Raw genomic sequence first — 15,421 nt, forward strand, 5'->3', positions numbered from 1 at the left:
CATTGCAGGCAGACTTTTTACCCTCTGAGCCACCAGGGAATATAGCACTGCTCAGGTACCCACTCTATTTTAATTCGTCTCAATTTAATCTGTCTTGTAAGAAAACTGCCAATTCCATTACTTATTTTAACTTTCTATCGATTTTTCCTATCCTCCCCGGGGCTTCTTCAGAGTAACCAGGGAGAAATCAATATCTGACATGGACAGTCCCATTTCCCTTTGCTGGGCTGATTTGCTAAAAAATTTTTTCTGGTGGTAGTGAGGCTGTGGTTGCAGCCAGATGGGTCCTCGCTTCTCTAACACTGGCCAGAGAGGAAATGACCAAAAGGGATGATCACAGGATTAGCCTCCAAGGCAGCCCTGCAGTGGGGCTTGGAGAAGCGGCTCCAAGTACATTGCACACAGCTGTTCAGAGCTGTCTCCTCCCACATCCATCTATCCATCATCCGCCTGTCATCTGTCTACCCATCCAAATGCCACCCACAAGGACAGCTTGTGATGGATGTCACTGCAGATGGCTGTGAGGAGGGAGATAATGGTCCAGGATCCAGAGGCATCCAGACCCACACCTCCCAGGAGAGGATGGAGGGAGACACATCCTGAACTGACCAAGTCCGTCTTGATGTGACCACATTTACTTAGAATTGCCTTGGATTGGATGCGGTGCAAGCAGTTCTTCTGGATGAAGAAATAGAGATTAGGCTGGTTTTGAAACATTGTTTCATTTTTTCATAGTTCAAAATTTGGATGGATGAGGGATGGTTCTTGGAAATGTGCGCCTACTCCATGATGAATCAGAGCACCAGGTTGCTCTCCTTGAGCGAGTTAATGTGTGGCTGGAGAGGAAAAGCCAGGGTGTGTGAGTGAGGGTTCAGGCCCCTTAGCGTCATGTTCTGAGGCAGATGTACCCAGTATGTGCTCAGCCATGAGCTGGCACCATGGGTGCATACAATTGGCGCTCAGCAATGACCTAGCAATGTGAATGTACATAGTAAGCATTTGGCAAAGGCTTGGCACTGTGAGTGTATACAGTAGGGGCTCAGTAGTGATCTGATACCATGGCTGTATGCAGTAGGAACTCAGTAATGGTTTGATGGGTCTCCATGCCCAGCTGATTGCCAGATGCATGGACATGCCTGAAACCCACCACAGGTGACATGACCTCCAGGTAATTTAGAGATTCTATAGATACAACATCTGCAAGAGTGGGGCTCACTTAGTGAAGGTCAGTGAGATAAGAGACAAACTGGCTCTTGGCGGCACTTGAAACGTCATGTTGTTACTGATGACAACTGCTTGAGTTCACTGGATGCCTCCTTACCTGTGTGGTGCCTCTTTCAAGGACAGGGACCACACCTTTCTCAAGCCTGTGAGCAGGTGCTACGCTCACCCACATTCTGCAGATGGACATCAGACCCAGGAAGAGGTGCAGTGACTGCCTTGGGTCCCAAAGCTCGAAAGTGACAGAGCAGGGTTCCAAGTCGCAGTCAGGCTACAAACCCCTCAGCCCATGGACAGGTGTTAGCATCATGGACCCAGGACTGTACATTGACTCAGAAATGCCTGATGGTGCCTGTGATACTTGACCCAACCATGGCGAATCCCAGTGACCTGTGGGGCTGAGAGACTAATAACGGGGTGCTGGGAAGAGGTACATGGGCTGCAGGCTGCTGACTTGCTCCACACAAGAGCATGAGGCTGGTGCCTCTCAGAGCCCAAAGGTGAGGAGGCAGAACCAACTGAGGCCCTGGATCCGGCCATACCTGCAGCCTATGGGGAGCCGGTCCCTCCCTTACTCCAACCTGAGTCGGGTTCTTGGGCTTCTGACCTGCTCTGCCAGATGCAGAGCCTCCTCAAAACTGACCTCGCTCTCCTTCAGCCATTCTCCTGTCACTCCATGCCCCAGGCCCACAGGCCTGGCCTGCAACACTGCCTTCCCCATGTGGCCCCTCACCTGCAGCACCCTCTGGGCCCACAGGGACAGTCATTTCTTCAGGTCACATGGCTAATACATGGCAGAGCCAGGATTTGAACGTGCAGCTGCCTGGCAACTGTTCTTAACCACCTTGCAGGCTGGTGGGCCTCTGGGAAGAGGGCGCTGAGGACTGTGGGCTCCCAGCGAGAGGTTGTGGTGACAGCCCCGGCAGCCCCGCCCACCTGTCCAGGCCCCACATCTCACATTTACATTGAGAGTCTGTGCAGGAGCCACAGGGAGGGTGGGAGGGGCTGGAGGGAGAGTGACCCTCTGAGTCTAGGCTGAACCATGGTCAGGAAGGGCAGTGAGCATCCTCGGGTATGAGGATCCTAAGCTGCAGCATCCTCTGATTTCTAACCAGCTTTGGAAGACAGAGGTAAAGCATTCTGAAAACCCAGCAAATGGCACAGAAAACCTACTTCAAGGATTAAGAAAGCATGAAACTGTTCACTCATCTTTTGTACCCTTCCTGGACCTCTGATGTTACAATGATGTTCCAGTTTCCTGCTGTGAAACGAAGCTCACAAGAGCAGGCAGGTGAGGGGAGGTGATGGGTTTCCTCCAGGACCAACATCGCAGCAGAGTCCCCGCTCCCTGCTGACCCATCAAATGAAAATCCTCTCTGTTGATCGCTCTTCTCCAGCAGCTGCTCTTGTGGGCAGAGGTGGGTAGGAGCTGCCCTAGGTATGGCGGTGAGAACACCTGGGTTGAGACTTGAGGCAGAGGAGTTCTAGGCCCCAGGTGTGGTCAGGAAGCTGCATATACCTGGCACCCCCTGGCAGAATCCCAGGCCCCATCAGCCTGGGAATTGGCATCTGCAGTGTCAGCAGCCCCAGGGGTCTCCTGAGCATGTAGTTTTCTGAGGAGCCAGAGGGAAGCTGCTCTGTCCAGTCAGCACAACACAGGGGGCAGAAATACACCTGTAGAGGTTGCATTGGGTGAGACAAATCAGCTGTGAGTGACAACAAAACACAATCCACAGGAGCTCACACTAAGACAAGCTACTCTCTGTCAGAAAACTGGAGAGTGGATGTGTGGTCCAGAGCCAGCATCATCATTCATGGTCATAAGGGAAGGAGAGTCCTCTGTCTTGCTTCCAAGAGTTCCTCAATCTCTGATTCTTCATTTCCCAAGATGGCTGCTTGAGCTCCAGTCAACACATCTACACTTCAACTTCCTGGGACAGGTATGCCACCATCCTTATCTGACTCTACTCTCCTGACCCTCTCCAGCTTCACACAAAGCTATAGCAGCTGTGAAGAGCCCCGTGTCCTGGGATGGGCAGGCACTGGGAAAGCCAGAGTAATTTATCACTACCTGGACATGGTATTCAGAGCCACCATTAATCCTCCAAGGTAGTCCATGTGTCACAAGCCCCCAAGGGCCCAGGCTGCTGTCATCTGCTGCCGAAACAGGTTCACCCCAAGGGCCCAAGGGCAGGGTTGCCCAGTATGACCAGGAATGGGCATTCCTGTGCCCTTTGCTCCCCAGTTTCACATGGAAACAGCCTTCATGGTAGCCATTTAGAGTGGCTACCATCTAAATGGTGGACCTCAAGACAGAAGAATTTGGCTCCAATTAGTGAGGGGAAAAAAAAAAAAATCTCACAACGCAGGAGATCAGTAAAACCAAGACTAGAACAGGGGGACAGGGCCATTTGCAAACTAACTGAAAAATGCAGCTTGTTAAGCTACTAAAAGCAGAAGAGTCTTCAGAAGACCTAACCGCAAGAGCAGGCAACACAGCACACAGGGGCCACGTGTCTTGATAGACTTCCTTAGATCCATTCTTTCTTGATTAAATCTCCTCTAAGGATGAGGAGATTTTCATTGGATGAGGGAGAGAATAGATACACAGTTGCCTCCTGGGAGAATTGAGGGCAGCAGGTGATGACCCTCTCCCACCCCATCCCCATCCCCTAACCTCCTGACCAGGAGCGGGCTTCATCCCAAAGCCCTGCCCTCTGTCCTCAGTGAGGAGCGATACTGCTGATGATGGTCGCTCCAACTCATGTCTCATCTTTGGACTCATTGTCCTTCTTTCTGAAACATTTTAGATGATGGACTGTTTCCTTCATTGTGAAAAGTTGTTGCTGGTTTTTTTTACGTAGCACTGCACTTCTCAGTTTCCTTCCTGCCCTGTTCTTCATCTGCATCCATCATTGTCTCTCCTCCATGGGACCTCTACATACAGACATTCCCCAAGGCTCAGCTTTCAGCCACCGTCTCTTTGTCAACTCTCCCTTGGGATTCTGTGGTCCAAGGACGATGTGGATAACTCCCATCTCTATTTCTACCCCAACTTCTTCTCAAAGAAACACCCCATAGAAAGTCTCTGAGTAGGTCTCCTGCAGCTAAGAAGTAATCAGGACTCAGGGTTTTACAAACCAAGCCAACTGTCGGATTCATTACCCGGCCCCTCACTCAGTTGGTAGGGTTCATATCTGTGTGTGCTGGGGAAGTTAATAGGGCTGCTGGTGCTGGGTGATAGAGGGTAAATTCCCCCATCATCAGTATTGACAGCTGTGACCCCTCATTGAAGACATGAGTGGCTCAGAACTGTAGAGGATAAACACATTTTTAGCAGAGTGGAGCCCATGTATCACAACCAAGGATATTTACTTAGACTCTAATGCTGATCTTCTCATTCTAATGGTGATCACTCACTGAAAGCTGAATTAAATTGCTTCCAAGATAAGGGCAAACACCCCATTGCCCTTCTGCTCTCTCTGCTCACTGATGGTCTCTGAGGAGAGCCCTGAGCCTCCATATGTGGTAGGAGAGGCTGTAGCCAAATTTCAGAGTGCTCAGCTCCCTGTCTCTGGGGAAGCCAAGACGTCAATAGGATAAACCCATCCTATTAAGTATGGTTCAGTGTGAAGAGATTTTCCAAGACTTGTTACTCCAGAGATTCCCAGACGTCAGCGTGAGCATCATATGGAGGGCTTGATAAACAGCAGATCACCAGGCTCCACCCCAGATCCTCTGCTGGAGCAGGTCTGGATGGCAGGACCAAGAGTCTGTGATTCTAATGTCTGTGAAAATAATCAATAAACAATCTATAATAGGTGGCAATCATGGTAAAAACCTACCTCCAATGCAGAAAATGTAAGAGACATGGGTTTGATCCTTGGGTCGGGAAGATCCCTTGGAGGAGGGCATGGCAACCCACTCCAGTATTCTTGCCTGGAGAATCCCATGGACAAGGGAGCCTGGTGTGCTATGGTCCAGAGGGTTGCAAAGGGTTGGACATGACTGAAGTGACTTAGCACATCATAGGAATAGGGAAGGGTTTGATTTGAGCCAAACTGAGACCTGTAGCCTAGAAGACAGCTACTTAGATAATTCTGAGGTACTACTCCCAAGAAGCGTAGTTTTTAGCCTAGTTTTCTGTCTTGAAAAAAAAATCAAACACATCAGAGATACATTCCTTCAAGCTTTCAAAAGAAAAAAAAATGAAATAAGGAAAAGAAAAGAAGGAGATCAGCATGCGCACAGAGAATTAATATAGCCTTGACACCTAGGAAGGGAATCTTATCATTGAAGGCGGACCAACACTGGTGTCCTAGGAAAGGAGACCATTCAATCTTTGTTTTTAACATGGACATATTTTTCCCCAGTCAATGCACCCTTAAAAAAAATAAAGCAGATGTACAATATGTGTTTGATAGGCCATAAACAAGCTGCTTTAGTTAGCATAATATTCAAGTTAACTCATGCATAAGCCAGAATGACTTCCCTAGTCCTCCACATGTAAACATTTCTTTTATCACTAACAACTTTCCAGGAGATGTTGATGCTGCCGGTCCAGGGACCCTACTCTGAGAACCATGGGATTTAATGTGAGAGGAGGCACATTCCAAGATGGCACAGGACCTAGGGCTCTGGCCTCCCCAAAGAGGACAGACCCAAAGAGCAGGTCCTCCAGGACTGGTCACTGACCTGAGGTGGGTATTAAAGGAAAGCCCCAGGGCTCCTGGGAGACACGGCCGCAGCGACCCTGTGGTCAGAGCTGCCCTGGCCAGCATCTCTCTCCCACCTTGTGCCTCCCATTGGCCCAGACTTGGGGTCTTACCTGCCTGAAGCACATGGCCCAAGCTGTCATTAGCTTTATTTAGAGTCACATGACCCGTTCCCCACATGTCAACATGAAGCTACTTCCTGCAGTGAGGCTTAGCCCTCTCAGCTGACAGATTTGCATGATGAATGGGAATTATTTTCAGCTCCCTCATCCTCTACATTTTAACCCCTTTACCTCTGTGAGGGATAAAGCTATGCCCCCCACAACGTGCTCCACACTCCTCGCCTCTTCCTCTCTCCAGTACCCTTGACCATCTCACACATCACACATCACCTTCTCTTCCCGCTTCTCTACCTCCTTCCACTGGCCTATGGGCAGGTTTTGTTTTGGTTTCCCTCACTGGATTGGTGCCTGGCATGTAGAAGGGGCTCACTGACCACCCTAATCCTAAATGAATGGATTTCTCCAGATTCTAGAGCCACATTTGAATCCCATTCCTGACTCAGAGATGTGCCTTCAGGATAACACCCCCCAAGTCTGTGCAGAAACACAGTGGGGAGGTCCTTGCAGAGCCTTCTTTGTCTTAATGTTGTGGGCTGCTTGTCCTCTGAGTGGGGGTGGACATGAGCTTTAGGTATACTGACCACCACAGGGCACACACCTCACACATAGTAAGAATGTGTGGATGTGTTCAGGAAACCTTGGAAATGGGCTGACAAGGGCCAAGCCCAATAATGGGGAAAATCTGGGCTAACAGCATCACACGCATGCGTCTGAGCACTGACAGTGTGAGGCTGGAACCAAGCGCGGTACGGTTGTCAGATTCGGCCTCACAATAAGCCTGTGACATGGTTTGCAGATGAGGAAACTGAAGCTCCAAGAGGTTGGTAATGGGCTCAGGGTCTCACCTGTAGTCACGTGTGTGTATGCACTAAATCGCTTCAGTTGTGTCTGACTCATTGCAACCTTATGGACTGCAGTCCATCAGGCTCCTCTTTCTGGGAGGATTCTCCAGGCAAGAATACTGGCATGGGTTACCATGCCTCCACCAGGGGATCTTCCCATCTTACGTCTCCTGCATTGGCAGGTGGGTTCTTTACCACTAGTGCCACTTGGGAAGTCCCACCTTTAGCCACAAATGCCCAAGGGCTGTTCCCACAGTTAGCTCTCAGGGAAGCTGCAGCCCAAGTGTTTTCATGAAGTTAATGCACTTAAAATAAAACACCCAAATCTGGGAAAGAACAGATCATGAATTATTCAGCTTCAGTCTTTAGATTCCAGAAAACCTCTATTTGAAAGGAGAGCTGCTGAGAAAAAGGTATCAAATGTGCTACTTTTAAAGTGATGGCTTTTTTTAACCCCCAAACAAAGCAATGAACAATGGAATTTGGGAAAATTCCTCTAGTCAAAGCTCTCTGAGGACTCTTGTTAATGGGCTAGGGCTGTCAGGATCCCCTTTGTCAGGTCCCCGTGTCAAACTCAGAAGCAGCAGGGGAGGAGGCCTGGGCAGGTGGGGACGCTGTCCACACACATGTGACTCCTGATGCTGTCCCCTCCTCTCCCACAGCTGGGCTTGTGGGGAGATGGCGGGGGGGGGTGCTCTAGGCTCTGCTTCAGACCCCACAAGCATCCGTTCTCTCACAAGGCACAGTCCTGGAGGGTTTGAGAAACTGAATAAAAAGCCCAAATTAGCTTACTCCCAAGGGTTTGACATTCATTACAGGATAATTACTTTATCGATTTTACTGCAGAATATCTACTGTTTTTCCTTTTAGATCCAAAATGATATAATGTAACTAAAGTAACTTTGTGCCAGTGCCTTGGAAATTTGAAAGCTGCTGGTATTTAAAATATTTTTAGTTTAAATATTTAAAAATATTTGTACTTGTTTAATTTAAATGGAAGTGACCTTCCATGACAAAATTTCAGCACTGCTGGACCAGGGTCCTGGGAAGTCACACTCAGTCACCACATGCCAGGCTCCTCTCTGCCCTGACCCCTCCCCCAGCTCCAGCTCCAGGACAAGGGTCCCCCTGTGCTCTGTCCGCTGGATGCATGGTTGGTGTGCCCACACATCCCCTCATGTCCTGGAAGGAAAAGCCTCATCGTAGGTGTGGTATCCATTTATTTGTCGTGCCCACAAGTATCAAGGCTCTAAATGTTCATAACGGCCCCAGATTCCCTGTGGTGAAGTTGAGTTGCTTCATTCAACTTTCTGGCACCGTGGCTTGGGGGTGGTGACTGTCCCCCAGAGCCAGAGTAGACTGTGTAGCTCAGATCTAAGTTAACTGGTGACTTCCATCCTCTGTGATTGGTTCAGGGATGGGCATGTGGTCCAGCCTTGAGTTATCCATCAAAGGGAATTGTTGTTCAGTCGTGTCTGACACTGTGACCCCATGGACTGCAGCACTCCAGGCTTCCTTGTCTTTCACTCTCTCCAAGAGTTTGCTCACTGACATCCATTGAGTCACTGATGTCCATTGAGTAACCATCTTATCCTCTGTCACCCCTTTTTCCTCCTGCCCTCAATCTTTCCCAGAATCAGGGTCTTTTCCAATGAGTTGGCTTTTTGCATCAGGTGGTCAAAATATTGGAGCTTCAGCTTCAGTCCTTCCAATGAATATTCAGGGTTGATTTCCTTTAGGACTGACTGGTTTGATCTCCTTGCTGTCCAAGGAACTCTCAAGAGTCTTCTCCAACACCACAGTTTGAAAGCATCAGTTCTTTGGTGCTCAGCTGTCTTTATAGTTCAACTCACATCCATATGTGACTACTGGGAAAACCATGGCTTCTACTAGACAGACCTTTGTTGGCAAAGGGATTACATATATGTATATTCATCCAGAGCAAGTGTGGCACCCAGTTTGTGGACTGGTGCTCTGTTGGCTTCAAACTTGGCATCAATGGCCAACCTCTCCTGGTGGCACCTTGTGAAGACCTGGCCAAAGTCCAGCAAACCGTGTGCTGAGAAATGACACAGCTGCTGCTGAGGTCTGGGCCACTGGGGCCACCATTGTGACCTGACACCAACCACTGGGGGCTTTGTTTGCTGGGATGTGGGTGAGGGCATGGAGGAGGCAAGAGATTCCTGAGGCCCAAGAGGATGTGGCTGTCCTTAGGAAGGGTTCCCAGGGGGCTGGTGTGGGCTCTGCACAAGAAGAGGGTGGGGTAGAGGGAGGGGAACACTAACCACCATCACTTTCAGCCACAAACCTGTCAGTCTCAGATCCCTGGGAACAGCATAGCTAATAATAGCATAGCATAACTATTAAAGCTCTCTGGTTACATGGTCTTCATATTCAACTGGAGTCATGTCTCACACGTGCACTTGTAAAATTTCCTCATCATGTCTCAAAGTAAAGGCTGTAAGAAAGAATGGCCAACAGAAACATGAAAAGATGCTCAAGACTGCTAATTATTATAGAAAGCAAATCACAACTACAATGAGGTACCACTTCACACCAGTCAGAATGGCCACCGTCAAAAAGTCTACAACAATAAACGCTGGAGATAGCATGAGAAAAGGGAACTCTCCTACTCTGTTGGTGGGAATGAAAATTGGTGCAGCCATTATGGAGAACAGTATAAAGGTTCTTTAAAATCTAGAAATAATTACCATATTATCTGGCAATTCCACTGCAGGGCATATATTTGGAGAATGCCAATTAGAATAAATACACGTACCCCTATGTTCATGGCCAAGACATGGACGCAGCCTAAGTGTCCATTGAGAAATAAGCGGTTAAAGAAGATGTGGTACATGTATAAAATGGAATATTATTCAGTCATAAAGACGAATGAAAAAACAGCATTTGCAGCAAACTGGATGCAACTAGAGATTATCATACTAACTGAAGGAGGTCATGGCACCCCACTCCAGTACTCTTGCCTGCAAAATCCCATGGGCAGAGGAGCCTGGTGGGCTGCAGTCCACAGGGTCGCGAAGAGTCGGACACGACTGAACAATTCCACTTTCACTTTTCACTTTCATGCGTTGGAGAAGGAAATGGCAACCCACTCCAGTGTTCTTGCTTAGAGAATCCCAGGGATGGGGGAGCCTGGTGGGCTGATGTCTATGGGGTCGCACAGAGTCGGACACGACTGAAGTGACTTAGCAGAAGTAGGTCAGAAAGAGAAAGACAAATACAAAGGACATCATTTATACATAGATTATAAAAAATGATACAAATAAACTTATTTACAAAACAGAAACTGACTCACAGACATAAGAAACAAGTTTATGGTTACCAAAGGGGAAAGTGGAGAGTGGAGGGATAAATTGAGAGTTTGGGGTTAGCAGATACAAACTACTATATATATATATAATAGGTAAAAAAACAGGGTCTTACTGTATAGCACAGGGGATTCCACACTATTCAATCAATATCTCATAATAACCTACAATGGGAAAGAATTTGAAAAAGAATATATATATATCCACTCCACTTTGTTGTACACCTGAAACTAACACAACTTTCTAAATCAACTGCACTTCAACTTTAAAAAGTAGATTTAAGAAGAAAAATGATAAAATTTGCCTAGCGCAGTACCCATTTCTCCTTTCTTGTCTACTCCTGGGCTGACTTCTCATAGCTGAGGGCTCCTCATCTTCTGCCCAACCCTCTCTCCTTGCTGGATCCCTGCCAGGAGACTCCCCTTGGGATGTGGGGCTGGGAGGCTCCCTTTGGGGACTGGGCAGGGGGGGCTGTGCAAGTTTGTGACAGAGGTTCCAGCACAACCTGTCCCCTCCCATGGGCAGCTCTCCAGGGTCCTGAACAGAAGCCTGATCTGGCAGAGGAAATGAACCCCATCCCCATTCTCCCTGCAATTTCCCTTCACTACAGGTCCATAGCTGGATTTGGGGGCTGTGCCATATTCAGGGAACTTTAGTTTCTGAAAGATCTGAGGTCATTTGAAAAATCTAACCTGTTTCCTGTGAACATCTCAGCAATGTCCTCAGGGTCAGGATGAAAGGGGATTAACTGTCCAAGTTCTAGTGGTTCAGAGAGCGGGGATGGAGAAACCACAGACCCTGGGACCTGGAAGAGAGGTGTGGCCACTCATGATATATATATACATACGTGTGTGTGTGTGTGTATATATATATATATATATATATATATATATATATAGAGAGAGAGAGAGAGAGAGAGAGAGAGAGAGAGACAGAGAGAGAGACACACAGAGACAGAGACAGAGACAGAGACAGAGACAGAGAGAAACAAAGTCAGACAGACAGACACAGACTGAAATACTCCATGGGAGCTCAGAGGTCTCACCGTGACAGCCTTTGCCCCCAGAGACCAGAAAACTTGCCTCAGCCCCAACCTCTCATTAAGCATCAACCAGACATCTTGTTGAATTGGTGGATTATACAGATTTCTGTACAGAGACGTTTGTGATGAAGCCACTGGAAAGAAATAATAAATTACGGCAAAGTAGCTTGCAAACATGAAAATGTGCTTAAGCGATTAATAAGGGACTTACAGGTTTTTTGTTATTTCCTGGACTCTCTAGGACCCAGAAGGAAATGTCTGAATAATGGCTAAGCTGCTCTTGTCTCTGGCTGTTATGATCCATCCTCGGGCCAGGTTCCCCAGAGATTCCGTGGTGTTTTATTTCTGTGTGTTGCTTCCTCTCTTGCCTGGGTCCATCCGGTTTCCCCTGGTGTGCACACCTCGCCATGGTGGGATGATCACGTTTGCTGTGACTTTGGGAGATGAAGGGCCCTAGACTCCAGCCCCCTGACTCCAGCCCCATGTCAGTACTCAAGTAAGGGGAGATAAGCTGTCAGTGCAATACACCTGGTGTTTCAGGAAAATCCAAAACAGAAGCTGACCTGCCCCCTCACTCTGTATCACGAGTTCTACTCTTGCTCCTGGCATCCTGGTTGGTGCTGCCTCCACGTTCTACTGCCCATCAAAAAAGTCCAGGTGAAGCAGTGCGATGTGAATATCATGAGCATTTCATCAAGTTAGTGTCTCTCCGTTAGAACTGCCCATAAGTTACTTATACCAGGTGTGGAATAAATCACTGGAAGAATGATTCAGGGATTGAGTTGCAACTCTAGATGAAAATGAAGACCCCACCACTGTGGGATGCTGGAATATTGACAAAATATGGCATTTCTGTATGATCTGGTTGTTTAAATAGAGAGGATTCTAATTTTTTGTTTTGTTTTCTCATCTCACCAAAGTTGCTTTCAGAATTGTGTTTAGAATTATGGTTTATGCTTAGAAAGGTGGAGATCAGAAAAAGACTGCAGCTCTCACCCAGATAATATGGGAAAAAGCCAGACAGACTGCAAATCAACAGCTTTTCCTGACTTCCTTAGAGAGCTGAGCTTCCACAGCAAACAACTCACCTGAAATGGAGAAAGACAGACAGACAGACACTTTCAGAGAGAAGAGGGGCCAGCACTTGCTGAACTGGACACCACCAAAGGAAGCTGGTAGGAAGATTAAAGTCAAAATTTTCCAAATAGCCAAGAGTTGAGCCTGGAAAATTTGAAACGCCTGACAAAACACTGCACCGGGGATAGCAGAGAGGTTCCAGGGATACACTGCCACATGGTGCTCCCATTTCAAGGGGAGCTATATGTTCTTATTCGAAGGTGGACTCATTATTTAAAAGTGAAAATCACAAACCATAGTTCAATATTTTAAAATGAGGTATTGAAACGGAGCAGGACCCTATGGTCCTTCCCCACCATGTCCTCAGCCTGCCTTTCGTCTATGGAAAACTTCAGCCAAAGAATAAGTTTAATCATAGAAATGAGAACACAGAGAAACAAAGGAAAACAGTCAAAGGAGACAAAATAATAATAATATACTCATTAAGCATAGTCAAGGATATTTAGTTCCTTCTCAAGGGCTATAAGATAATATTCTGAGCCATAGTCTGTGAACTGTTTTATAGATACTGAAATCTCCACCAGGTGGGAGACGTTAACTGCGTGATGACCAGACTGTATCATGACATGAGCTGCCACAATTGCAAGAAGTGGCTTCAAAAAATGGAAACAAACTGACTCTTAAATGAAAGATTGTACCTAAAGCAATCAATGCTGATCAGACAACTGATGACTAATTTCAAGATGACTGTCAGAGCGGACAGTGCTCTTTCTGCATGTAGCCCCCTCCCTCCATCTATAAAAGCTCTTGCTCCCTGATTGTTGGTGGAAGGGTTAGCCTTTGGACATACCTCTGTCCTCCCCTTCACTCTGGCTGCCAGCGTCCAAAATAAAGCAAACTTTCCTTTCCATTAAACTGGCCTCTTTATCAGCTTTTGAGCAGTGAACAGCCAGACTCTGCTTTTGGTAATATTATGTCAACTGAGGAAATAAAATGGGATAATAACAAAAGTTCAGTTAAACCCAAGAAAAGGCAAAAAAAGAGGGAAAAAGAAAGAATAAGAGGATCAGGTAGAGAACAACCAGCAAGATGGCCGATATGAATCCCATTCCATCCACTGTCATTTTAATGTTGAGTGGTCAAAACTCATCAGTTAACACCCAGAGATCATCAGATTGGATGAAAATAAGCGATAACTAGCTATAAATGGTAAAAAGTAAACCCATCTTAAAGATAAAAACATGTCTCTGTTAGGACTAAAAGGAAGGAGGAAGGTATACCATGCAGACAGCAAACAAAAGAAAGCTGGAGTAAATATCCTGATTTCAGGCAAGGTCGACTTCAGGACAAGGATGATGTCCAGGGATGAGTGGGCTGTTCAGTTCAGTTCAGTCACCTAGTTGTGTCCCATGGACTGCAGCACACCAGGCCTCCCTGTCCATCACCAACTCCCAGAGTTTACTCAAACTCATGTCCATTGAGTCGGTGATGCCATCCAACCATCTCATCCTCAGAATCCGCCTGCAATGCGTGAGACCTGGGTTTGATCCCTGGGTTGGGAAGATCCCCTGGAAAAGGGAAAGGCTACCCACTCCAGTATTCTGGCCTACAGAATTCCATGGACTGGGGTCACAAACAGTTGGGGATGATTGAGTGGACTGTTACAGGATAATAAAAGGGAATGCTCGCCCAGAAGATGTAACAGTCCTAAACAGCTGTGCGCCTAACAACACAACTTCAAATCACACCAATTAAAAACCAATAGAACTGAAAGGAAAAATGGACAATTCCACAGTTAGAGGAAGAGCCTTCATCAATCCAATCCCAGCCACCATAAAGCAAGGATAAGCAAATCAGTAAGGATATTGATGACTCAAGCAGCACTACCAAAAGACTCGACCTAACAGACCATCTGGAACACTCTGCACAGTGACGGCAGGGCACAGCCATTCTTGGGCACATGCAGAACTTTCACTAATTTAGACCATATCCAGGCCATAAAAGTTAGACTGTTAATCATGAAGGTACATTCTTGAACCATTATGGAATTAACCTAGAAATCAATATCTGGAAATTATTCCTGAATGCCTGAATATTTGGAAATTGAACAACACATTTCTAAATAAGCCACGAGTCAAAGAGAAAGTCTCAGGAAGATTAAATCCATACATACATAATATCACACACACTAGTCTATGAATCATAAACACACATGTGAAAGTGAAGATATATCAATGAGGTGAGCTACATTTACAGCAGTACTTGGGGAGTTCAGACCATCACATGCACACAGGGAAAAGAAGAAACTGCAAACACTGGAGGGCGTCAGCCCTGGGGTCTCTTCAGGGAGAGTAAAATGCTGGGGGGTGGGCACATGAGTGCCTTTTGTTATTCATCCTTAAGCTGTTTATTGAGAGTCCCCTGTGCTTAGTGTCCAGACCCCGGATGAGGAAGACACATGTCTCTGGAGGCGGGAGGCCATCAGATTGTGAGGTCTCCCTGCTGACCCCTCCACAGAGCAGCCCAGGGCAGTTGTTCCAGGTGATGGGTGTTAACCCCTTGTGAGCAGGTGTGGTGAGGCTGGAGGTAACACCCCCTCGGGAAGGACAGTGGGGCTCCAATAAGCCCAGAAGACACGGGATGCAGAAATCCTGCTGCAGCTGGACTCCATGCTGCGGTGGGTGGGGGCGAAGGATCTAGGCAGGTCAGCCTCGGATCCCCGCTCTCACTGACCCAAGTCAGATGAAACACCCAGATCACCAGGGGCACCTGGGAGGGGGCGTTGCTGACGGGCACTCCAGACCTGGGGTTTAGGTCAGCACACAAAGAGAACAGGGACAGGGGACTTAACACATTCAACTATTTCCCTTCCACTCCCGCCAACTGTCCATGCCCTGATCAGGAGGGTTTAATTATCGGGGGGACTAGAGTCTGTCTGAGCCTGTGTCTCCATTTGAGTGACAAGGTAAAGGTCCTCCCTGATCCCAGGAGCAGGAGGGGAGAGCATCCCACCCTGCTTAGAATTGCTCATGGGGGCCTCTGTTATCCTGTGAAAGGCTGGGGTAACATGACT

This window comes from Ovis canadensis, chromosome 17 (genome assembly GCF_042477335.2).
Source record: "Ovis canadensis isolate MfBH-ARS-UI-01 breed Bighorn chromosome 17, ARS-UI_OviCan_v2, whole genome shotgun sequence".
Classification (NCBI taxonomy): Eukaryota; Metazoa; Chordata; class Mammalia; order Artiodactyla; family Bovidae; genus Ovis; species Ovis canadensis.